Source organism: Equus przewalskii, chromosome 9 (assembly GCF_037783145.1).
Source record: "Equus przewalskii isolate Varuska chromosome 9, EquPr2, whole genome shotgun sequence".
Lineage (NCBI taxonomy): Eukaryota > Metazoa > Chordata > Mammalia > Perissodactyla > Equidae > Equus > Equus przewalskii.
Genome location: NC_091839.1, coordinates 4,454,288 through 4,479,314, shown reverse-complemented (window position 1 = coordinate 4,479,314; position 25,027 = coordinate 4,454,288). Strand labels below are relative to the sequence as shown.

At 58.8% G+C, this 25,027-nt stretch overlaps 1 long non-coding RNA gene across 1 annotated transcript; it reads right to left on the bottom strand.

The window, feature by feature from the left end:
• Positions 1-229: 229 nt before the first annotated feature.
• LOC139073701 (uncharacterized) lies at positions 230-1,909 on the bottom strand. Its single transcript, XR_011522684.1, has 2 exons — positions 1,691-1,909; positions 230-484 (listed from the first exon to the last, which is right to left on the bottom strand). It is a non-coding gene; the product is annotated as an uncharacterized lncRNA (long non-coding RNA).
• Positions 1,910-25,027: the final 23,118 nt, after the last annotated feature.

Sequence of the window (25,027 nt, the reverse complement as noted above, 5' to 3'; positions counted from 1 at the left end):
TCCTTCACCAAATATTTCCTGAGTGCAGGTGCTCCCCTCGGCTCCAGGGCCCAGCTGTGAGCCGCGCTCACTCGGCAGAACCTCTGCCCTCGTGCAGCTTCCACTCCAGTGTCAGGAATGCTGACAGACACCTAACAAAATTAACCAATTCCCGCCGCTCAGTGCCCTCGGCAAGTGGAGGTGCCCACCCCACAGACCAAAAGATGGAGACAAAAGAACATCCTGCTAGTTGTTTTTCTAAATTTAAAAACTGGAAAATCATAAGCTACTTCCCATGAAGTCTGCTCCCAAATTCACCCCTGAGGGAGGTCTCCTCAGGGAGTCGTGTACAGTGTGGGCCATCCCCGTCTCCCCTCTCGCCCACACCACGGCTTCTGCGGTTGGTGAGCCCAGCTGTGTGCTGGTTGCTCTGACTGGGCCCTCACACCAGGCAGATCCTCAGCTTTTGGCTTACACATGCTTGCAGGATCCTAGCTTGAGTGACCTAAACAGAAAGGAGCACCCGATGCTGACACATCTCACCAAAATCCTGCCTCTGTGCCAGGGACTCAGGCATAGGGCCGAGTGCAATGAGGAAAAAAACAGGATGGGATATGTCTTCAGGCAGGGCTGGATCCAGCAGCCAGACTATGTCATCAAGAGTCTTCTCTCACTCCATCTCCTGGTTTTGCCATTCTTTTGCTGGCTTCAGTCTCCTGTTGGAGACTGAACAGACTTCCCAGTAACTAGCCTTCCCAGTAACTAACTCAAGGCCTCCAAACAGATACCCAGCAACCCAGAACAGAGCTTCAGTTTCTGAAGTTTCTGTCATAAGTCCTGGAACTGGATTCTGTTGGACCATAGACTCCTCACTGAACCAGCCACTGCATCTTGAAGGATGGAGGATGCTCACTGGCCAATCCTGAGTAATGTCCTTACCCCCAAAAAGCAGTTTGGGAGGAGGGGACAGCTCCACCCACACTGCAGGGAATGAGAGGCGGGGAGGGGAGGTTTTCTGAGGAACATCCAAGTACTGTGGCTGGAATGAGAGAAGATGAAGCAGGCAAAACAACTGGGTCCACTGGACCTGCTCTTTGACCCAGGAAGAAATGGAGCCCGTGGAGAGCGAGGACAACTCAGAGTGACTCTCATGCCATTGCTTCCAAAGGAAAAGCAAGTTCACAGCCCTAGTGGAGGAAGGTGGTGGGTTTCTGGAATCAGCTAATGTGATCTGGGCCCCGCATTTGTTCCTGACTTCTGCGGTCTCTCCCCGCAGGCCACATAGGTCCCCTGGCTTCAGGTTGTCCATGGGATCTGTGACTCTAGCACATAGTGGTGGGGCTGTGGCAGACACACATGGCAATGGACAGCAGCCCCAAGAGGGACTTCAGAGGTGCTCTAGGCAGAGCCCATCCTTGCTGTCCCACCCAACACCTGCAGGGACCAGGAGGAATGGGGAGCAGAAGCCTGAGAACTCTGAAGCCACTGGGTCCTGTCTGCCAGGGCCCCGGAACTACTTGACCCCAAGCCTTCTGAGACCTTCAGCCCCTGGGGTGGGGATTCTGTTTCCTGATCGCTGGGACCAGAGCTGGGGGGACGTGACTCGGCAGAGTGGGGATGCTAGCCAGGGGAGGTTAGGAGAGGACACCTTCCCTTCTGGCCTTGGGAAGGGCCCCCAAAGGACCAGCTTGCCCCCTGGGCCCCTCATCACCTAGACGCAAGGATGCTGCTTGTTGACGGGGAAGGGAAGCCCTTTGCTGAACACCAGTGGCATATAGATGCTTTCTTGTCTCTGGTTGCGTCCTGTCAGCTGCTCCAGGGATGGTCCCACACCAGCCTGTCCATCAGATGAGGGGCAGGAGGCTCCCCGAGGCCCCCTGGACTTCACTGAGATTCTCAGGCTGTAAATGGTGAAGCCAGGAGCCAGCATGAGGCCACCACCCTTCACGGCCTCACTCCTGCCTCAGAGAATGGGAGGTGAGGTCATAGAGGGAGAAGGGAGAGGCCTGGAGGTGGGAGGCAGCCGCAGGCCTCATCTGCCCCGGGAGGGAGAGAGCCCCCTCAGGAAGGAGGGCGACGCATGGCCCAGGTTGGAGGACAGGGAGCCCGCCAGGGGCCAGCAGGAGGGCTTCCTCTCAGTGTCTTCACGCCGCAAGATGTAAAATAATCCCCTCGGCTCAGAAAAACACATTTTATGGCTGTCTGACTCATTTCCCACAGAGCGAGCTTCACCCCTCCACCACGTGTAGAGCTTTTGTTTTGAAAAAAAAAATGTTGAAAATTTCAAGATGACTTTTAGACATAAATAGTTCCCTTCCTCACCCTCATCCCAGGCCCCCCTCACCTAATTTCCCAAACACTGCTGCCAGAGCCTCAGAGGACCCAGTCCAAGTGGGTGTGGGATGACTGTGGGCGACACAGCCCCCAGGGCCAGGCCGGTGGATGCCTGCTGGGCATCAAGATGGGCCGATGTGCCCTCCAGGGAGGTAGACCTTCCTGGCAGCTGCAGCAGTGTCCCGATCCTTTTGGTTTGGGGTCCCACGTGGGCCCCAATAGCACCATCACCTTCTCCTAGCCTTGAAGTCTCTCCAGGCCCGGGTCCGTCTCCACAGCTTCCAGGATGCAGGTATGTCCGGCTGGCCTTTCTCTGCCCTGACACTCTAGGCTAAAGGGGGCTTCACGGAGGGACCTCAGACCCCAGCTGGGACATGCCCCCCAGCGCACGCTGCTACACTGCTCCTCCCCAGGTCAGCAAAGAGCAGCCCCGAATCTCACTACTCCTGGGACCCCACAAGTAAAGTGTAGGGGTCCTCTGATCCCCCAAAGATATCAGGGCTTTCAATGATCCCACACACACCCTGGGGCTTGACCTCCTGGCTCCCTCTGACTCTGCTGTTCCTTGACATTCCCAACAATCCCGGGCCGTGGGTATCAGCACGCCCACTTCTCAGGCTGAGACCGAGCCCCAGAGAGCACGCGACCTGTGTCAGCCGAGGGAAGCCTCAGCACAGACGAGAGGGCAGCCACAGGGCTCCCGCTGACTCCCGGACAGCCCAGGATGGGCACCCAGGCCAGAAGACCCAGGGCTCAGATGAGGGACCATCCTAGGATGTCCCTGGTTTCAGGCACCTGGCCCAGAGATGGCTAAGACCCATTGCCCACAGAGCTGGCCTCCCCTCCCTGCCGGGCAACTGCTGCGGCTTGGTGCCTTAAAGGCCCTCCACACAGCACTCAGGTGGCCTGCCCACGACATCCCTCCATCCTCCCAGAGGATGGCCTCTGCAAGCTTCCTAAGGCTCTCCAAGGTAGGGGCGGCGGCCTGAGGCCAGACAGGGGCACCAACCAGTACCAGCCTCCAGTGAACCGGGAGCCCTGGCTGGGCAGGAACCTGCCACTCCTGGGCCAAGTTCCTCAGATCCAGGACAAGACAGAGGCCCCATCCCGGGCTGCAGTGAGCCCCACTGGGGCCCAAGACCATGGGCCTGTGGGCACCCAGAGAACAGACCCCTGAGAGTTGCCCAGGCCACGAGTCTGCCCGCCTCTCCTCCACTGTAGCTCAGGGCCCACTCTGGGATGCGACCCAGGTTCCTGGGTCTCGAGGGCTCCAGACTCCCACGTGGGAGCAGGCAGCAGCTGGGGGGAGCCGCAGGAGGGCGGGGAGTCTCACTGCCAAGGCCTCTGCTGGGAGGACCCTGGGTTAGCTGAGGCAGGCATGGGGCAAGTGTGGATTGGGTCCCCCAGGCTGGCGGGGCCGTGGGCATCAGGGGAAAGGCCAGAGGTGACCTGGACTTCCTTAACCACAAGAAAATGACTCAGCTAAATTGAGGAAGACTTCCGTTTCGGCAGACTGCTTTTTCCACTAGGGTAAGAGATTTCTACCCACAGGCTCCAGAGGACCTGCGTACCCCGGAGAGGGGTTTGGGGAGTTTCGATTTGAATAGTCAATGCTGATTCTTAATCATTATTTTGAAAAGGCAGCTCTTGGTTTTCCAGCAGGTGGCTGGGTCCCGGGGAGCCAAAGCCAGGTGCGTGCATGAGTACAAGAATGCAAACCGCTTTGTGCCTTGAGGACACTGGGGCCCAGGAAAGGGGGAGTTGGTCAGGAGCATTTCCCTTCACCTAGTCAATCGCAGGCCCTAACCTAGGTCTGCAGAAAGGACCTGGCCTCTCCAGCCTGTGGAGCCTGCCGGCCCAAATAGCACTAACGGCTGCATTGGTTGAGGGCTGCGTGTGCTCTGGGCAGCAAGCTGGGCGCTTACCCACCTTACCTCACAACCCCAGGATGTCAGCTGAGACTCCAAGAGGGAAAAGCACCCCTCAGACCCTCAGCCAGACGCAAACCTAGGCAGCCTGGCAGCTCTGCAGACACTGATCACTGTCCCCAACTGCCCTGTTGTCAGCTCCTGGCATCTCCTGACACTGCCCAGGGTCACCTGCTGTAGCATCTGGCAGCCCTGGGCCCAGCGAGGGCTGATGGCCTTTTTCCAGGAGACTTCCTCGAATACCAGCCCCTTGGTGACCGGAAGCGACGCCTCGTCCTGGATTCTGGGATACAAAATTGAGGCATTGCCAACGCAGCCCAGGCTCTCCCACTGTCCAGCCCAGCCCTGAGGCCTGGCCCTGAGGCTAGGTGGCAGATAGGGTCTTCCCAGAGTAGAGGGCCCAGCTCTGTCCCTGCAACTTCTAGCCTAAGGAGTGTGACAAGGCGGAGTCCTAGTCCAGGGGCTTGCTGAAGAAGGCCAGCTGCTTTGGGCTCCTCCCACTTCTGGGTCTGCCCAGGCGGGCTTCCTGGAGGCAGGCACCAGCAGACTCTGGCCTGGATGGCAGCAGTGAGCACAATAAGGGCCCCCAGAACGCGCCTGCCCAGGCTGGAAGGTGCTCCTCCCATCTCCCCAAGGAGGCCTTCTCTCTGCTCCCACCCGGCAAGACCTACAGCTGTGAAATGGTCCCTGTTTCTCGCTCCCCCTTCCAAAGCAGGCTCTTCCCCGAGGCCCTGTCAAGGGGGATGACAAGGCACAGGGTCCCTCTTCCTACTTCGTTGCTGGTTGGACCTCAGTTCTGCTGGGGGCCCCTCCACATCCTGCTTCATCCTGGCTTCTGCTCCAAGCTGGAGCCGGTTTCCCAACCTAGAGTGGGGTAGGAGGCCAAAGCTGCCCAGTGGAGGAGCCTTGCCCAGGGCTCCAGGGGTTTCAGGGGACAGAGTTGAGCCTGGCCAGTGTGGCTCTGCGGCCAGGACGAGGGTTCTGCCCGGGGCCAGGACACGTGTCCTGGCTCTGTGGCTTCCCCACGGCCCAGCCTGCCGGCCAGCCTCCAGGGAAGAAACATGGGCTACAGAGGCTGGGGCAAGAGGCGAGGCCAGAGGCCCCCCTGGGGTGCTGGCAGTTCCAGGGCAAAGGGCAAGACGCTCTGGCCAGAGGGAGGAAGCAGGGCAGGGAGCAGCTCGAAGATGAAAGCTGGGCCGTGTGACCGAGGGGCCCGAGCCCCAGCGCTAGGCTTGGTCTGTGTCCTGGGTGTCCCCTCTGAGAGACAGCAAATGAGAGCCATAGAGAGAGGAGAGAGCCGGAGTCAGAAACAAGGAAGGGGCTGAAACAGGCCAAGGCAAGGCAGGGAAAGGAAGAGGAACAGAGAAAGGCGGCGTCAGAGGAGCGGCCCGGGGAGGACCCGGCGCGGCCTCCAGACACCCTCAATCCAGCTGGTCCCACTGCTGGGAAAGAGGCTTTCCCAGGCCAGAGCCCAGGAGTCAGGCAGCAGTCTCGGAGGTGGGGCGTCCCCATCGATTGCCCCTGCTCCCTGGCTGCACAGAGGCCCTCCACCTTCCCGATACCAGGGTTCGCACAAGATGGTTGACCATGAGGGTGTCATCCATGTGCTGTGTCTACCACGTGTGTGCGTGTGTGCGTGTGTGTGTGTGTGTGTGTGTCTGCACGGCGGATGCAGTGTGTCTGAAGCGCTCTGCCTCCAGGATTCTCACCTGCCCAGAGTCTGTTGCCCAGGACAAGGCCTCTCCCTGAGCCCAGCCCCGTGAGGTCCATGAGGCCAGCCTCCCTTGGGGGTCCTGGGGAGCCCCACTGGGACTGAGTCTCTGCTCCTCCAGAGGCCCAGATGCCCCTCCCACCCTATGGTGGAGCAGAGGAGGCAGCTCCTTCGCCCTGAGTTGGCCCCGCCCGGGTGGTCGTTGGGCTCCCAGGAACCACCCAAGCCCAGGTGGAGGGAGGGCCCAGCTGACCAGAGGCCTCTGACCCACACATGTGCAGAGCCACTTCCAGTCCTCTGCAGGGGGCAGGGACTCAAAGGGCTCCCAGAAGGCGTCTCAGAATGTTTGTTGCATGCAAAGCTCAGTGTGCGTGTGTATGAGCGTGTATGTGTGCACGAGCGTGTATGTGTGCACACGCATGCAAACACAATCACATTCATCCCCTTGTCAGGGAGTCCAGCTTGCCAGCCTCACCCATTTGCCCATCATCACCTCATCCAGAGCCCTCGATGGCTCCCAAGGGCCCAGGATACCAAGTTCTCTGCCTGTCACTACTTGGCCTGGTCCAGCCCCTCCCCTGTGCTCACTGATTCCTCCCCGCCCCCGCTCACTGCGGCGGGGGCTGGCTTCCTCACTGGCCCTGGTCTTCGTTCGCATTCTCTGAGCAGATGTTTAGCAGTGTGTGTACCAGCAGTTATGGCGCGTTATGACGTCTTCTCTGCATGGTCTGAGTCAGGTGTGAGAATGTGCGAATCAGGGAAGAAACCCAACCCGCACTGGTTTGAGCAGAAAAGAGACAGTTCCTGTGATTGAAAGCCCAGGGTGGTAGCGGCTTCAGGCCGCTGGATCTCAGCTATGGAAATCCATGTCCATCTCTCTGCTCTCTTTTGTGCTCGTCCACCTTCCCACAGGCTGCAGCAAGATAGCCTCCGGGCTCACGTTCCCCTGCTTTGCCACCTCGGGAGAGGAAAACAATTTCTCCCAGTATTTCCAGCAAAAGTCTCAGGGCTGACACCCATTGGCCAGGCCCAGGGCACACGACCCACTTCCAGAGGCCCCGCTGGGGCAGCCCTCCCTGGACCGCGTGGTCTGAGAGAGGGAGAGGGTTGGTTCCCCAAGGGAACACGGGGCTGCCCTAGAGGGAAGAAGTGGATGCTTGGCAGCTAGGAACACGAGGGCCCATCCCCATCACTCTGTCCTTGAGTGATTACTGGGGCCGGGTGGGACATGAGCTGTCTCTGTCCTTGGTCTCACTCCAAGCCAGAGTGGAGTCTAGAATCCTGGAGGTGGCAAGCCCTGGGATTTCTGTGCCATTTCTTATTGTACTGATGGAGAAACTGAGGCCCAGAGAGTCGAGGCACTGGCCCAGGGTCACATAGATGATAAGGGCAAAGCTAAAGCTAGAACATGGGCCTTTTGACAGTGGACACTGACTGTCCACACAGGGGTGCTCAAGGAAGCCCAAGCTGCACATTGCCTGCCACCAAGGCTGACACCACCACGGGCCAACCCGTCAGAACTAGGACACAGGTCCAAACATCAGTGGCCACAAGAATCAAATGGAGTCCCGGCTCTGGCCACAGAAGTTTATCTTTGGTGGGCTTGAGGCTGTGCTGGGGGCTTCCGGCTTGACAAGCCCCAGAGGTACTGATGCGGGGTCTGAGGCCGGGGCAGAGACGCTCCATCAGCAAACCCCAGTCCAAGAAGAGGAGGCACCACCTCAAAGGCCAGGAGGGTGGGGAGAAGGGTGTGGAGAGAATAGGTGCAGGGGCAGGAATAGGTGGTAGGCCCATCATAGGAACAGTAATAGGAATATATAGTAGGAAGAAGGGTGGGAGTCAGAGAGGCCAAAGGCCCAGACCCCTGGCCACTGCTCCAGCTCGGCAGCTAAGGAGTGGGCCAGAGACCTGGACCACAAGGCCAGAAGAGGCCAAGGGGCAGAGAGGCCAGGAGGGGCTCAGCAGGCTCCAGCAGGCCAAGGACGCTTGGCCAGAAAGGCCTGTTTACTCAGAGGCCCGCGAGGTCAAGGCCCAGGCCCGGGGTTAATTATTAACGGCTGCCTGGCTCGTGGCTGCCCGGTGTGGTATGGGCTGGAGACCAGAGCCCGGGCACCACCCCCTGCTGCCACCCTGCATGAGGGGGCCCTGGAGTGCTCCCCTCCCCTCTGCTTCAGAGGGCACCGGCTCTTTGCAGCCCCCAGGGACTCTGACACCCTCCTCTCCAACTCAGGGCAGGCCTGTGCCAGGATCCTGGGGCACCAAGGTGGACAAAAGTGGGGCCTGAGGCCCTTGTTCGCCTCTCAAAGCCCGGCTCCACACGAGGCAGGGTGGGGTGAGGACAGAGGAGAACTTGTTCAGAAAGGGAAGGGTCATAATGGGTGTGCGGGGCCAGGGTGAAGCCTGTTTTCCTGGCAGGGGACAGACTTGGTGGCAGTGTCTATGGGGGACAGGCACCCTGGGCCTGAGCTCACGAGGGCCTGGACTGGGGGCTCTCCGGGGACCCCCACAGGGGCTGCTGCTTGTGCTGACTCTGCTCAGGGACAGCTGAGCGCCCATCGTCCGCGGATTCCCCCCTTCTTCCCAGACAGAGCCAGGACAGGCAGCTCCGTGCCCTGAGGACAGCTTTCTCCCTCTTCAGGGAGCGTGCTGACAGAGGAGCTGGAGTCGCATTAGCAGCCTTTGGGCTACAAATCCCCTCTTTGTCCCACAGATTAGGCTCTCCGCACTGGCAGGGCGGGCAGCTGCCACCCCCAACTCAGCCCTACCCCCACCTCCTGGCCTGGGGGCAGCCTTGCCCTCAGTCTCACCCAAGACCCAGGCCTCGCCACGGGGAGGAGGCTTGGCCCACCTAGTGCCTCTCCGAAGGTGACAGCAGCACCTCCAGGGACGTGTGGAAGCCCAGGAGCGGGCTCAGCAGGTCTGCGCAGCCCAGGACTCTGCATTTCTCACGGGCGACCAGCCCTTGTGCTAGTGCTCCTGGCCCCTGAGAGCGGCGGTTCTCAGAGGGGTCCCCATGCGGCGCTGCTGGAGCTCGCCACTCGTTCCTAGACTGAGACCATCGGCCTTGAAGATTTTCATTCTTGTCTGCTGAGGCTTTGGGGGATGGGGTTGGTGGAGGGATGGGGGGCGGATCCAGGTATCCTGACCCAACCTGATAGGGGACCTGGGGGCCGCCAGTGCCTGGGGGAGCTGAGGCTCCCTTTGCTCATGCCAAGCCGTCTTTGGGGAGCGCAGCCCTCCCTACCCAGCTCTAGAGGGGAGCCCCGGAGCCCCCAGGCTGCGTGCCAGGGAGGGGAACATTCAGGAAAGGCTTCCGGGGGTAGCCCGTGGGCCCACGCAGGGGCAAAGGCTTTCTGTAGCTGCCCCTGGAGAGCCAGCGGAGGCAGGCACATGGCCTCGGGCACCACGGAGCACTGCACAGCCCAGACCCTTCAGCGTCCACTTCAGGACCCAACTGTTCCCTTTTCAAGTCACCACTTCTGCCCAACCAGGAAATCCTGAACGAAGGCTGCCTGTCCCTCCCTGAGTCAACACGCTCTAAGAGGAGGCGGGGGAGCAGGAAAACAGGCCACGGGACGCGGCCAGGCCGGGCCACCCCCGGGGTGCGGGCCACACACACGCTCACACACCCTCACACGCACAGATACGCACACAGGTGCACACAGACACCCATCACACACTCATAGTCACAGGTGCACACGCAGATGCCCGGCACACACACACAGACTCAGAAACCCCCACACCACTCACGGTCCCATGCATGCACACACTCAGGCACAAATATGCACACAGTTGCGTACAGACACACAAGCACACAGGCATCTTCACAATGCACACACTCGTAGCTACACATGTACATACAGACACCTGCACACACAGGCCTTCCTGGTCTCAGACTTCCTGGGGGCGCCGGATGGCTGGGGTCAGCAAGTGAGGGCATCCAACAATGTGAAGGCCACCTGGCGAGCAGAGGAGAGTGTGCATGGGAGGGGGGTCCGTGTCTGTGTGCGTGTGTAGGGGCATGGGTCATGCAGGCCTGGGCTTCACAGTGCCTCCTCGGGGCCAGGCACCACAAGGGACATGGGAACTGGGAGTAGGAGAGGCAGCAGCTGACATGCCTTAGCCAGGACAGGGCTGGGGCTGGAGGGCCTGTGGCCCTGCTGTGGGAAGGTCGCCCATCCCAGGGCTGGCCCCAGATCAGATGCAGATGCTCATTTCCTGTAGGTCTGCCTGGCTAGACAGACCCTGGCATGGGGGCTGCATCTGGCACACAGTGGGCCCTCAACAAGGGGTGGTTGACAGTGCACGGAGGCCTGGCAAGGATGGATGGAGGAATTCTCTGTCCTCTGCACTGGCTTCAGGGCCCTCAGAGGTCCCTGCCACCCAGCAACCCGCCTCACCTCCACGACGCTGACAGTGGGGCCCGGGCGAGCCAGCCTGCCTGAGCCCCGTCTCGGGGCGGCGGGTGAGCTTGCGGGCGGGCAGCCCCAGGACGTGCCCACACACGGCTCCCCCGCGGCTGCCTGCCAAACGAACGCCAGTCAGGCCAAGAGCAGCAGTCTCGGGGCCTGCCCACCGCCCACGTCCTACCCATCCTTCCCGCCAGCTCCAGCAGGAGACCCGGCCCTTGACTCCCCTGCAGGACCCAGGGAGTCACACACGTCTCCCAGCACATTTGCTCACAGGTGTCTTGTCCTGCAGTTCCCACCCTCAGCTCCTCACACAACAGCAGCATAGCCAGGGACCTTTGCAAATATCAACCTGATCACATTTCCGGCCCGGCCTCCCCCCAGTTCTCCTGGCCCTTATATCGGCTGCCCTCCCCACGGCATCCTGTAAGATCCTGTGTGGCCTGCCACCCTCCCCACCTCCATGCTCATCCCTCTGCCCCTCTCTAGGGTCTGTCTGTCCAGCAGCTGACTCCTATCCTGGGACTTCACACTTTGCTTGGCTGCCCTTTTTCCTCATTTGGATTTGGGCTGGACTGTCCCCATCCCAGGGAGGCCCTCCTGAAGCAGCCCCTAGTCACTGCCAGTTACATTGCCCTGCTATGCTGCACTTCCAGTTCCTCGTGCTCTTAGAAATGGCCCTGCTCTCGGCCTTTCTTGCTTGTCCATCATCCACCTTCCCTCCTGGATTGCCAGTTCCATGAGGCAAGGTCCATATTTGTATCATCTGAAACCTAGAGGGGGCCTGTCTGGCACGTAGCTGGTGGTCTACCAACGTTTGTTGAGCGAATGAGTGACCAAGAAGGCTATGCCAAACCCGAAAGCATGAGACTGAAATGGGAATGGCCACGTGTCAGGCATAGGGGTGGGCCTATCTGGGAGATGGTAAGGCCTTCTGGGATCCTCCTGGTTCACTCATCTCATACAGGCAGGCCCAGCTGAGTGGACCGGGGCTGGGCCCAGGATTCAGACCCACACTCTCTGGTCCTGATGAGATTATGCTCTGCCTGGCTGCTCCCAGCCCTGTACAGAGAGGAGCCCCTTGAATCTAGTCCCACACTTGGTCAGCTACTACTTCCACACCTTTGTCTAGAACATTCTGCTGCCTGGAATGTGTCCTTTGTCTGCCTGGATGGAGGATCTTTCCCCACCCTTAAGGCCTAGCCAGACCCCGCCTATCAGCCCTGAAGCCCCTTCGCCACAACACACAGCCACACCCACTCCTCTGCCCTCAGCCTGGTGGTCATGAGTGCCCACGAGCAGCTTCTAGGCCCTTCCTGGGCTTCTCTTGGGTTCTCACCACCTCGGGCAGCCTGAGGGCTGATGAAAGGCCTGGACTGAAGTCAGACAGATGGAGATTGGGCAAGAGGTCAATGAGCTAGGTCACAGGACAAGGGGTCAGTCAGGTCTAAAGAACCCCAGGGGGGCTGGCCCCGTGGCTGAGTGGTTAAGTTCGCGCGCTCCGCTGCAGGCGGCCCAGTGTTTCGTCGGTTCGAATCCTGGGCGCGGACATGGCACTGCTCGTCAGACCACGCTGAGGCAGCGTCCCACATGCCACAACTAGAGGAACCCACAACGAAGAATACACAACTATGTACCGGGGTGCTTTGGGGAGAAAAAAGGAAAAAATAAAAATCTTTAAAAAAAAAAAAAAAAGAACCCCAGGGATGGGAAGGAGGTAACTCTGAACCCGAGAGATGAGGGCATAGTTAACTGGTTAGTTGGTTAGATAGTAGGCTAGTTAGCTCACCCATTTGTTTGCTCTCTCCTTTTGTTGAGCACACACCACATTTGAGCTGGGGGCCCCAGGAGGCCTGACCAGGCTGGGCTCTGACAGGGTGGGGAAAGCACACTTCATTCTCACCGGGGACCAGGGATCAGCCAACCACAGGCCCCACACTGAATCAGGCTTGACGCTGGTTTTTGTACAGCCTGAGAGCTAAGAACGATGTTCACACTTTTTAATGGTTAGAAAAAAATCAAAAGAAGAATCATATTTTGTGACACATGAAAGTGACATGACGTCTATCATAAAGCCTTGTTGGAACCCAGCCACATCGCTTCGTTTGAGGGCGGCCTGTGGTGGCTCTTGCCCTGCAGTGGCGGTTGAATGTGTGTTAACAGTGATGGGATGCCCGCAGAGCCTGGAGAATTTACCATCTGGCCCTCTACAGAGAAGGTCAGCCGCTCACTGCCCTGGACCCTCCACCCACCATCCAGCTGCTGTGGGCAAGTCCTCTCTGCTCCCAAGCTCAGTTTCCCCATCTGTAAAGTGGGGCGAGCAGCATTTCCCTCCAAGAATGAAAGTGAGGGTTCCGAGTGTACAGTCTGTCACTGGGTGACATGGCTGCCCTCTGCTCACTCTTCTTTTTACTCCAATAACTAGGAACGAAACACTTACTTATCCTGTGCCAGGCACAGGGCTAGCCTGATACCCAAGTCCTGCCCTCAGAGGACACACACCTGGGGGAACGGAGACCATTTAGCAGGGGAGACAAGGGGCACAAAAGAGGGACAGGGACCCTGGTCTGGAGTGCATAGAAGGTTGCCAGGGGGGAGTGATGCTCCAGGTAAGTCTTAAAATATAGGTAGAAATTTGCCAGAGGAAAGAACAGGGAAAAGCATTGTAGGTGGAAGGAACAGATTTAGCAAAGGTGTAGAGGCTAAGAGAGGATGGTAGGCCTAGACCTGGTGGATGGTGTGGAGCCAGGTAATGGGGGGGGGGGGGGTTGGCAATCAAAGGTCAGCCCTCATCACCAGCCCCACCCCACCACCAGCCTGACAATGGTGCCTGCCCAGGGCAGATGTCAGAATCTGGCAGGGTGAGGTGGGTCATTGAGGGCAGAGGAGGGGGCATCCCTAAGGCCCCACTCCTGGGGCCCCGCACATAGCTGGTGGTCTCATTGGAATTGGAGGAGCCAGCTGGGGGTGGGGGCTGCCAGGGCTGGGGCCGCCTGGTCCTGCCCCTGACCCGGGGCAGCCACCGGAGTCCAGGGACCAGGCAGGCTGCCACAGGAGAGGAGCTGGCAACAAAGGCCTATTCTTCAGGGCTTAAAAAAGTCTTCAAACCCATCCAACTTTCCTTCATTAGATGCTCTGGGATGTCTCCCCTTCGGAGGCTGCTCAAGATACCTGGCCGATAAAGGCCTGATTCGCGAGACTTAATTACGGCCCCAAGCCCTCAGTGTAAACAGTCGGTGAGCGTTTGTTCTGCTGCCTTTCCTCAGTGCTAATGGGGAGCAGAATCCAGGTGCTGAGTAGTGGGACCAGGTGACCCCTGGCTCTTGGCTTCCCTATGCTCTCTCGCTGTGGGCCGTCCCCAGGGAGGGAGGTGGCTGGGCCCAGAGTTTGGTGGCCGTCCCTGCAGTGTGGCCACCTGGCTTTGGGTCCCAGTGTCACAGCCTCCTGACCACATGGTCTCAGGCGGCTCATCTGTAAGGGACAACAACAGGCATTGGGCATCAAAGGAGATGCCCAGCACTTAGCAGGGGAAATGCTGTAGAGAGCACTGGGGAGGGGGCCCTCTCCTGACCTTGACCCTGGCCCCAGCGCCTGGGAGGAAGCATCTGGATCCCCAGCTCCAACCCCGGGCCAGCTGGATGAGCAGGGAGGCAGGTGCGAGTTCAGCCTCTCCGCAGCCCTGCCCACATTCGCCCCTACGTCGCATCCCAGGCCCAGGGTGCTCATGGGGTCCCAGGCCTGCAAGAGGCTGCCCCTCTTACGGACCTATATCAGGGCAGTTCCTGGCAGCTTGAGGACTACTCCGTGTACCCTCCCTGGCACACTGCCCCACGGCCCCCTCGTGGCTGCCTCCCGTGCCCCAGGCCCTGTGAGTGACGGTGCCCCGCGCCCACCCTGGGAGTCAGCAGGTGAGGGAAGCAGAGGTCTCGGCAGGACACGACTCAGCTTCACCTGGGGGAGCAGCTCTGCTCAGCGTACAGGATGCGGCTGAGAGGAGAAAGGTGGTACCCCCCCAGACACGCACGGACGCCCACTCATCCGGAGACCTGCACACTCACACACACGAGCATCCCACATGATCCCACGCACACACTCACCAAATATGCACACACATGCGCGCGCCCCAGGCCAGGCCAGCCCCTCCATTGCTCAGCTCCTTGTGGGGCCGCGTCTGTGTGCGTGCATGTGTGTGCGAATGCACCACTGGCCGATGTGCTGCCTGTGAGCACTGGGATGCCTTGGAGGAAGCAGGAAGAAGGGGAGAGCAAAAGATCCTCTGAGTGCTTTGTCTGAGGCACGAAGGAGACAGTGACTGCTCCAGGGCACTCATGCAGGATCCAGCGCACCTTGGCCTTGAGAGCCGTGCTTGCCCAGGAGGCTCCATCCAAGGACCAGGGGAAGCTTTGTTGGGGGTCCAGCTGGAGCCCTGTGGGAGGGGTCACAGTTCACACCTCAATGGCCTGCTACCCCTAAGGCTGCAAATCCCCCCTCCCTCTGCGGCTGTCCCTTGTGCTGGGATGACCAGCCCCCCATGGGGCCCCTAGCTGAGACAAGCAAGCCATTTTGAACCGTGATGAGAAGAGGAAGTTCCTGCAGCCCCAAAACAGAAACAGGAAGCTGGGAGGGGGTACATGGATAGGGAACGGGAAGGGGACACAGCCCCGGCAGATGCACCCAGGACACCCCAGCCCTCCTGGGCCCGGCACCAGCCACTGTGTTGGGGTATCTTGCCTGCCTCCGATGCTGTCAGCCTCATCTGTATGTAGCTACGCAACCCATGGGGCGGCCTCACTGAGGGTTTCTCAGACTCCAGCTAACTGTCCACCTGGGTGTGTTCAGTTGTCCAAGCTTATCTGGTTCTGATCAAGAGGGCTCTGTGGGTCTGCTCGAATCTTCCTGCCCAGCCAAGTATTTGTGTCTGACCACACACCTCTCCCTGGCCCTGAGTGTTGCCATGTGGGACTCCTGGCAGGGCTGGTCTGATCCTTCTCCACTCACCGTGTCCATGTGACCACTCAACGGGTCCCCTGATGGAGCACATGACTGCCCGTCTCCCTGGCCATGAGTCTGGTGACGCCCAGCCCCAGCTCTGTTTTCCTAGCTGCCCAGTGGGACATGGCACGTCCCCCGCCCCGCTCTTCTTGGTAACTGCATGCAGGACTGTCCTGGTCCCCTCAGCAGAGGCAGGAAGCCAGGACTCTGTCCCAAGCCCACCAAGGCTTCACACCATGACCCGGGGCAGGAACATCCCCACCTGGAGCCTTGGTCTGCCCTCCACTGTGTGGGGTGGGAGACGGAGTGTCTGAGAAACGAGCAGAGGCCCCATCCCACTGTGCTCTTGAGCAGAGGGATGGCGGGTGCAGAATCAAGCACCTACCACCAGAAATGGGGAGCAGGTCTGGCCCTGTGTTGGGGTGGGTGGTGGGGTGGGTGTGGAAGGCACCAGAACAGTGCTCACTCAGGGAGAGCATGGCCTGCTGTTCCTCCCGGGTTTGGAGGCTCCTGCAGGAAGACTCTGGGGCGAGTGGGTGGAGGTGGCAGCCAAAGGGCCAGAGAGGCAGATGTCACCAATTTCAGTTCTGCCCCAGCTGGCCTGAGGGAGCTGGGGACTTCCCAGGGTGGAAGGACAGGCTGGGGGGCCAGGCCACTTGGGGAAGGCTGGGCCTTGAGGACCCCTTCCCCGCAGAGCTGAGTGCGGTCTGCAGGGAGGCAGCGGAAGTTTTGGGGATCCAGGGTGGGCAGGGGGTGCTCCCTGGGGTCCCTTCTCTCTCCATGAACCCCCAGAGCAGGTCCCTCCAGCACCCTTGCTAGTCAGCCCCAGCCCAAGAATATGGCCACCAAGAATTTCTTGGCCTTTTTGTTTCCACAAATGAGAGCTTTCAGGGTACAGCTGCCCGAGAGGCATCTGAGAAAGATTTCCAGGAGGAGAGTGAGGGGTGCCAAGCGGATGCCTTTCTCCCTGCCGAAGGATGAGGCAGAAACCACAAGAAACCCCCAAAATGGCTCCATCTCCTCAGCTCCTCACGCTCACTCTCCGGAGAAGGAAAGCAGGGAGCGGGTGGGGCAGGCGAGTGAAGCCCCCGGCCCGGCCCCAGCCCTCCCCTCCGTGACCCAGCCGGGCGGGCGGTCAGCACCGGAGCCAGCAGGGAAACGGCCCCCGGGCGGGGAGCACATCTGACTGGACCGTGTTCTTGGGAGATCAGTTGTGAAACTTGCTTCAAACCCCCAAACCACAAAAACGGCCGATTTTCCCAGCTCTGTTCTCACGTTTCTCAGATCAGCCGAGGAGTCTTCAGCATTTCCAGCCGAGAGATGCCAGGCCAGCCGCCAGCCCCCGAGGGATGAGCAAACAGAGCCCGGAGACCTGGGTGCCACAGGAACCCCTCCCGCGGTCGCCCAAAGCACCCCGCTCCCGCCAATGCGGCTGGACACGCAGGGTCTGGAAGAAGGGCGAGGCCCGGGCCTGGTAAAGAAAAACAGAGGTCAGGATAGAGGGACCCAGGGTTGCTGCAGAAGGAGAAGTCAAGAGCACCCTTCTTGGGGGAAGATAGTGTCTAGCCGGCAGAGGGTCAGAAGGCGGGTAACCGGGGACATGCCCTTCAATTTGAAAAATCAGGTCACAGAGGCGTCGCCTTGTGTCGTGCCCTCATGCCTGGTGCAAAGGGCCATGGCTCTAGGTCTCTCGTTCAGGGGCTGCTGATAGCATAGAGGCAAGCTGTCAGCAAGCAAGGACTGACCCAGGGCCCCCAGGGATGAGCAGAACCCCCAGGAGAACCCCCTGCCTTCTTGTGCTTTTCTCTAAGAGGGGGAGAGCCGTCTTAGAAAGAGAGAAGCCGCCCGTAGGTTTTTAGGGTGGTGAGCTGCCTAGAAGTCTCAGCGCCCCCTTCCCTGCCCCAGGGGTGCAGGCCTGTCTTTGCGCCCCACCTCTGCTTCCTCGCGCCAGATGCCCCTCTGACCCCTGCCCCCAGGTGAAGCCAGGTGAGGGCCCTCTGTGCTGCCACCTCTGAGTCCCGCCCCGCCAGCCACTCTGCCTGGGGGCCTGCCGTCCCTCTCCCAGGCCCAGCTCCTCACCTCCATCTGCCCCCACAGCTGCCTGTTTCCAGCTAGAACCTCCTTGAGCCTGAGACAGGAACCCTGACCCCGGCCAGCTTCAGCCGTGAATCCCAGAGCAAAACATTGCTGAGAAAAACGCCAAGCTTCAGCTTCATGCGTGGTCATCAATCCTTTCCCCACACTGTAGCTTTCCTTTAAAATGCTGTGTGAGAGGTGATTAATGCCAGGCCGCCCGTGTTAGCCTGAGTGCCAGTTCGTACTGGCTATGATACTACACGCTGGGCCTGAAAGCTACTTGTCATAAGTACTAATACTTTGAGGCTATTGCCAGGGCCTGGAGAATCCTGCCTGGGGAGGCTGTGGTCTGGTCATAGCTCCCTGCAGCCAAGGCCAGGGCAATGGAGTCCAGGAGGCCGTGCAGACAGGGGACCCCACCTGAGGCGCAGGGCAGGGGTTGCACATAAGCCATGTCACAGGGGCGCCCACTGGCTGATGAGATGCACTGAGCCCACAGGAGACAACGGTGGGCACGTGCGTGTGTTTCGGTCTTTGTGTGTCTCTCTGTACACATAGGTTTGCAGGCCCATGTCTGTGAGCCTGTCCAAGTGTCTGTCTATGTGGGAGTTCCTGTGCATTGCCTGTGGATGTGTTTGTGTGTCTCTGTGTGTACCTAAGAGCGTCTGTGTCTCTGGGTGTGCTCATACATCTGTTTATTCAACCACTGTCTAGTGTGGCCAGCTCCCGGGGCAGGCCCTGGACGGGTCGTGGAGGACTTGGTCCCTGCCTCATCATGCCCACAGTCTGGTAGGAGGTGGGCAGTACACACGGACTCACTCCCAAAAAAATGTAATCCCAGTGGCAACAGGGAAGCCATGCTGTGAAGGCAGAGCACAGGAGACCAGAGCATCTGAGACAGGCGACATGAAGGGGACCCTCGATGCCCTGAGGAAGTGATTCGAAAGCTGAGTGAGCTGGGATGTGTGGGAGGCAGACAGGTGGGTGGTGGAGGGGAGTTTCCCATGCAGAGGGAACAGTATGCACAGAAGCTGTGGCATTGAGGAAGGGTACGGAGGCCAGGGTGGAAGGAGCGAAGAAAGCTGAGGGGTAGTGGGAGGCGAGGGCAGGGGGTGAGACAGGAGCTGGACATGAAGACCTGGAGGCCACAGTGACAATGGTGGGCTGATCCTGAGCAATGTGGGAGGGCTGGCTTAGGAAAATGGCCAGTCATGTGGCTGTTTAACAGGCCACTTGGTCTGCTAAGAGGAGAATGGGCTGCAGGGTGCCCAGGACAAGGCCTGAGCACCCGTCCAGTGACCAGTGATGGTGGCCGGGGTGTGGGGGCGGGTGTGCAACGGCAATGGAAGGATGAGGTACGAGGCTGGGCAATGGAGGAGGTGTGCAAGGGTCCAGGAAGCTCCCTGTGTGTGTGTGCATGGGCGCGTGTGTGCACCTGTGCACAAGTGGGAGTGTGCACACATGGATGTGCACACGCCTGCAAGGGGCTGGACCTGGCCCTCTGCCCTCTGCCTCTCCCCTCTCCAGCCTCGCGCCCATGTCCCCCACCGCCTCACCGCAGACATGACAGTGACGGTAAGAAAGGCTTGGTGTTGCAACTGCATTTCCTCTCGAACCCAGGGCCACCAGAGATTAGCTGAGAGCCCGTGTGCACAGGGTGATAACACCCCACTCCCCCATTTCCAAATCTCTGATTCATTTCCAACTGATAACAGGATGAGGGCCCATGGGCCACTAAGCAATGCCGGCAGGTCCTGCCAGGGCTGCAGCCGAGCTGCCTGCAGGGGCTCTGGACAGCAGAGACTGAGGAAGATCAGGGGCCAGGGGTGAGCATGGAGGGAGGGAGAGGCACGGGGAGAGGGACAGAGAGAGACAGAGACAGAGAGAGAGGCGGAGAGACGGGGAGACAGGGAGACAGAGACAGACACAGACAAAGAGAAGCCCGGGTCCGGGTAGGGTGATGGGAAAGAGAGATAAGGAGAGAGAGAAACTCGGAGAGATCAGAGAGACGGACTGACAGATGTACAAACGTGTGCAGAGAGGGGCTGGGGTCCCGGAGGCTGGAGAGACGAAAGAGAAAAACAGAAGAGACTGAGTGAGAGACAGAGGGAGAGAGCAGAGGTGACCCTGGGTCAAGAGAGATGGGGAGGGTGAAAAAGAGGGCACAGGTAGAGACTGAGAGCGTGGGGGACAAGCTGGGCTGACCTGGCCCCCTGGACCCTGCCAGGCGGCCTAGACAGAGCGGGTCAGGGCAGGGTGCTGGTCTTGCCGACTGCACCCCTACCAGGCACAGGCCCCAGCTGGGACCTGGGAGGCAGGGGTGGCAGCTCCAGCAGTCCCCTCCCCACCCACCGGCCCCGGGAGCCCCTACCCTCAGGCCTCAGGAGAAGCATGCTGGGGCTGTGGGGTGGGGACAGCTGATGGAACCAAGCTTCCTGTCCACAGGGGTCACCAGAAGCAGAGCTCCGCCAGGGCAAAAGGGACAGAGTAGCCCCCGAGGGTTTATTTGTATCCTGATGGGGTCTGGTGGGGCTGAACTGAGGCTGGACAGGCAATATGGTGTGGTAGTGACTCAACCCAGAGGGAGGTGCCCGGACCAGGGGAGCAGGGGGCCAGCAGCCCTCCATGATGGGATTGGAGGAAGCCAGTCTCCCCTCCATTCCCCTCCCAGGCCAGGTACTCCTGTGGGGTCAGCGTCTGGGCTCCTGGTCAGCGATGCTGGGAGGAGGGAAGCTGGGCTCCAGGGACTGTGGAGGCTGGGCCACCTCCCTGGATCCTAGGCCCCCAGTCCAGTGCCTTCCCTAACAAGAGACAGAAGAGGGCAGACGGCTGCCTGCTCAAGGGCCATCGGGAGCTGGGCAGGCTGACACAGGCTCCTGGGCTCAGGCCTTCCTTAGGGAGGAGGGTTCCCTGGAGCGGCCAGACCAGGGGCTGAGGCCTCCCTCCTCGGCTGGGACAGGCCAGCGGGCCTTGCTGCAGTAGGAGCCAGCGTTTCTCAGAGGGAACTGCATGAGCAGGTGCAAGACAGACAGTGTATGGAGATAACGAGAGGTGAGGAGTGAATCTCCAAGCCCTGGTGGACTCACTCTGAGGGCAAGGTGGAGCTCGGGAGCCTCCCAAACAGGGCACCCGTGGGTGTTTTCGTAAGTCCCTGCATCCCCGGGGTCCCCAGCCCCCACCCGTGAAGGCCAGCAGCAGACTGTCGCTCACTGGGGTCTGCCCAGCCCAGGCCTGCTGACCAGGATGGCTCACCTCGCCCCCTCCTGGGGTGGGGCGGCCGCCCCTCTGATTTGCCGTGCCCGCCCTGCTGCCCTGCCTGCTGGAGACCACAGGAAGCGCTGCCCCAGCTCAGCACTTCCCTTTTCTGAAATCTGCCCCCAGCAGCCTGGTGGCCAGGGAAGGCAGACTTCCCGCTGCCCCCACCCGGCTCTTCCCACCGGTCACAAGTGGTTTGTTCCTGAGCTTCCCTGGGCAGAGGTGACCTTCTTGCCTCAACCACAGATCAGTTATTTATCAGAACAGGAAAGATGGCACCAGAGATATGTCCTCACCCCCCCAAGAGGGCCTGGGCTGCTCCAACGACCACACGCCTGCTCCCCACATCACACGGGGCCTGCTCTCCACATCACACAGGCCCGTGTGGCTGGCGCGTGCAGGCTGCACCAGAGGGGGAGCCCAGCAGGAGGCCTGTGGGCAGGTAGGGCAGCCTGTGTGATGCGTCTTAGCTCACCAGCCCAGACGAGGCTCCGTGTGTGAGCTGGGAGCCATCAGGGCATTTGGGGTCCTTTGGGTCCTAGGAGACTCACGCTTTCTCCAGATGTACTCTCAGCCTGTGCCAGGTCCCAGGGCTCCTCTGTCCCCCTAACCGGGAATACCCTGGGGTCAGGATCTCAGGCTGCTCCTCTTCCCTCCCTCCCGTCACAGACATACGGCTTGTCCCCTGGAGATTCAGAGCCTACTTGCAAGAAAGCGGGGAAACAGCCATCAGAGTTCCCGACAGCGGCACTATTGACATTTCAAGTCACATGATTGAAGCCATGCTGTCGTGGGCTGTCCTGTGCGTGGTGGAATATGTAGCAGCACCCCTGGTCTCTATCCACTAACTGCCAGGGACACTTCCCCACCACCCCACCAGTCGCGACCGTCAGAAATGTCTCCAGACATTGCCAAATATCCCCTGGAAGGACAAAAACCGTCCCAGGTCGAGAACCATTGGTCTAGGTCCATCGGAAGGCACCGGCTCCCATAGCTAGAAAGTTCCAGGTCTTGACCGGCCTGTTCACAGTTTTGTTCTAGAAGGTCGTGGACTGAAGAGACTGCAACTGGTCAGAGTCTGGGGTTCTTGGGAGCTGGAGGGTGTGCCTGTCTGAGGGATCTGTGCTGTCAGACCCTCTCTGGGCTTCTGGGCATAACTTGTGTCACAGAACCTGGAGCCAGAAAGGGGAGTCCCTGGGACTGGAAGGGAGATGGTGCAGCTGGGCGGTTCCATTCACAGGAAGCTCAAGGAGATGTACCGTGGGCATGAACTGAGGCACTCAGTTAGGGTCACAGGCCAGAAAGACTGGGAAAGGCTTCAGCATAAGGGCAGGCCAGGGACAGGATATGTGTCCTGGACTCCCTGAGGTGGTGAGCTGGAACGGACCCCTTCCATGAAGCACAGGGCTGAGAGGATGGCCCTGTGCATAGGGAGCTTGTAAAGCTGACCTTTGAAAGCAAAGGGAAGCCTTCCATCCTCCTGGAGTGGGAAAAAGAAGTCATCTTTGCACAATCAAAACCCTAGCCAGAGCTGTGAATAGATGTGGGATTCAAATTTATTCAGTCCAGGGGTTCTAGAGCCCCAAATCCAGAAATTAACATAAAAACTGATATGAGACCATGAAAGAAACCTGCTCCCACTCACAAAGCCCAAGACAACTGCCACCAAAAAAAATAATCCCTGATGAAGATGAGCTCACAATAAAAAGAAAATATTAATGACCAAAAAAAGTATGCCACTAATCAGCAGGAGATCTTAGATCTAGAGATATTAGAACAATTTGAAAAAGACTACATAATAAGTATATCTAAAAATATTAAAGAGATAAAAGAGGAAGTGAAAGATATAATAAAAAATATTATTTAAAAAATAGAGAACAGATAGATGTCAAAGGAAATCAAAAAGTCATTGTACAAAATAAAATTTCAGTGGATAGATTATACAGCAAATTAGTTGTGATGGAAGGGGGATGAAAAAGCTGGAATACACATCTGAGGAAATTTCATGAGTGCAGCACAGAGATATGAAAACAAGGAAAATATGGGAGGCTAAGGCTCTTAGAGGATGGAACGAGAAGCTCCAAGATGGTCCAACATGCATATAATGGGGATTCTAGAAGGTGAAAACTGGAAAATTTCAAGATCTAATGGTCGAGAAATTTCCATAACTAAGAAATGAGTACTCACATTGAGGATGCACACTGAGTTCTAAGAAGGACAAATAAAAACAAATTCACACCACAATAAAACTACAGAACATGAAAGGCAAAAAGACAATCTTAAAAGGTCCAGGAAGAGGGAACAGCCCAATGGTGCAGTGGTTAAGTTCCCACGTTCCACTTTGGTGGCCTGGGGTTTGCCGGTTGGGGTCCCGAGTGAGGACCTACACATCGCTCGTCAAGCCATGCTGTGGCAGGTGTCCCACATATAAAAAATAGAAGAAGATGGGCATGGATTAGCTCAGGGCCGATCTTCCTCAGCAAAAAGAGGAGGATTGGTGGCAGATGTTAGCTCAGGGATAATCTTCCTCAAAAAAAAAGAAAAAAGAAAAGAAAGATCCAGGAAGAAATGAAGGATTCCCACAAAGGAATGACAATTAGACTGACAGCAGACTTGTCTTCAGCAGCAACAGATGCAGAAGACTAGACAATCGTGTATTCCAGGTGCTCAGGGAAATAATGTTCCACCAAGAATCCTATACTCCACTAAACTAGAGTGAAATGAAGAACTGGGGGACAGAGAAGTGGGCACGAGGCAGGGTCTGTGGCGAGAAGGTCACTCCGTCAGCTCAGGAGAAGGACGTGGGCTTCAGCACAAGTCTTGGGTGGTGGGGCAGAGTGGGAGGTGGGCCAGCCGGGCCTTTTGGAGGGTGAACACTTTTAGACAGGAAAGTGGTGGAAGGCAAGGTCAGAAACTGAGATATGTTCCAGAGAAGGAGAAAGCGGTGGGAGAAGCCAGCACACCAGCTCTGCATCTGCTTCTGACAAGGTCATGAGGGTGGGGTGACTCTTTGACCCTGGACCCCCGCTGCCCTCTGGACACAGCTGCCCTTTCCCTGCGTCTCCACTGGAACCGTTCTTTACGCTCCTCTCAGATGCTACCTCTCTGGCGTGTCTTCCCCAACCCCTCACCAGACGCGACTTCTCTCCCCCAGGAACTCCCCCATAAACTATCATAAATTATTTTTATCGGGACTTCTATGCCCTCTTTCTCTCTGAGACACCCACCCCTGGGTCACGGGACACTCACCTGTGCTCCCCACGTGAGCCTTCCTGGCTGCCTCTCCCTGGTGGGCGACCAGGAACCAGGTGCTGCCTGCTCATCAGAGGCTGTCCACAGGCGCAGGCACACCCCAGCTGCCCTTGGCCAGGGAAGGGCCGCATGGAGCCGGAGAAGCAGAATGCCTGCCACTGCCCGGGACCTCTCTCTGAAGCTCCCATCTGAGACAAGGGCCCTGTGGGTCGGCCTGGAGCACAGAGGGTAATGGTGGAGTCAAGCTGACACCACTTCCTGCTATCCCTAGCCCATCTTCTAGGAAGATGTGGGGAAAAAGTCCTGGGACTCCATGTATCGATCCTCGGGGGCAGGAATTCTCCACCCACTGTGAGATCCAGCACAGCTTCCCTGACTGGAGCTGGAGCTGGCAGCAGAAATCTAAGGACAGATACCACCCCGCTCACATCTGGGGACTAGACTCAGGTTATCTGCATGGCAGGTGTGGCCTCCCTCTTGGAACCACTGCTACCTGGCTCCTGTCTTGTTCACACTCCAAATTTGTTCCTGTCCCAGGGCCTTTGCACTTGCTGTTCCCTCTGCCTGGTGCCCCCTTCCCCCTTATATTCATTTTGTCAGCTTCTTCTTGTCGTTCAAGTCTTGGCTCAAGTACCACCTCCCAGGGAGCCCTTCCCTGACCCCATCATCTAAAGCCCCCCCAGCCACTCTTATCTCCCTCATCACTCTGATTCGTGTCCTTCATGGTCTTTATCGAAAGCCGAAGTGACCTCATTTCCTCATTTGTGTACTGGTTGAGCGTTGTCTCCTCACGGAATGTCAGCTGTCCGAGGGCAGGGATGAGTCTGTCTTGCTCACCACCGTGTTCCCAGTGCCTGGCACAGCACAGAGCACACAGTAGGTACTCAATAGATGCTTGGGGGGTGAGTGACTGCGGAAACCCAGAGGGCGCTGGGAGTGGACAACACTGGCCGCACCCTGCTGAGCCCCTGCCCCACAGGGCCTCATCCTCTGCTTGGCCCCCTGGGCGGACTCACTCCTCGCGGTTAGATCCTGGCTCAGACAGTCCCCACCTCGAGCCTTGGCACTGCCGGTCATCAGCGGCATGGCTC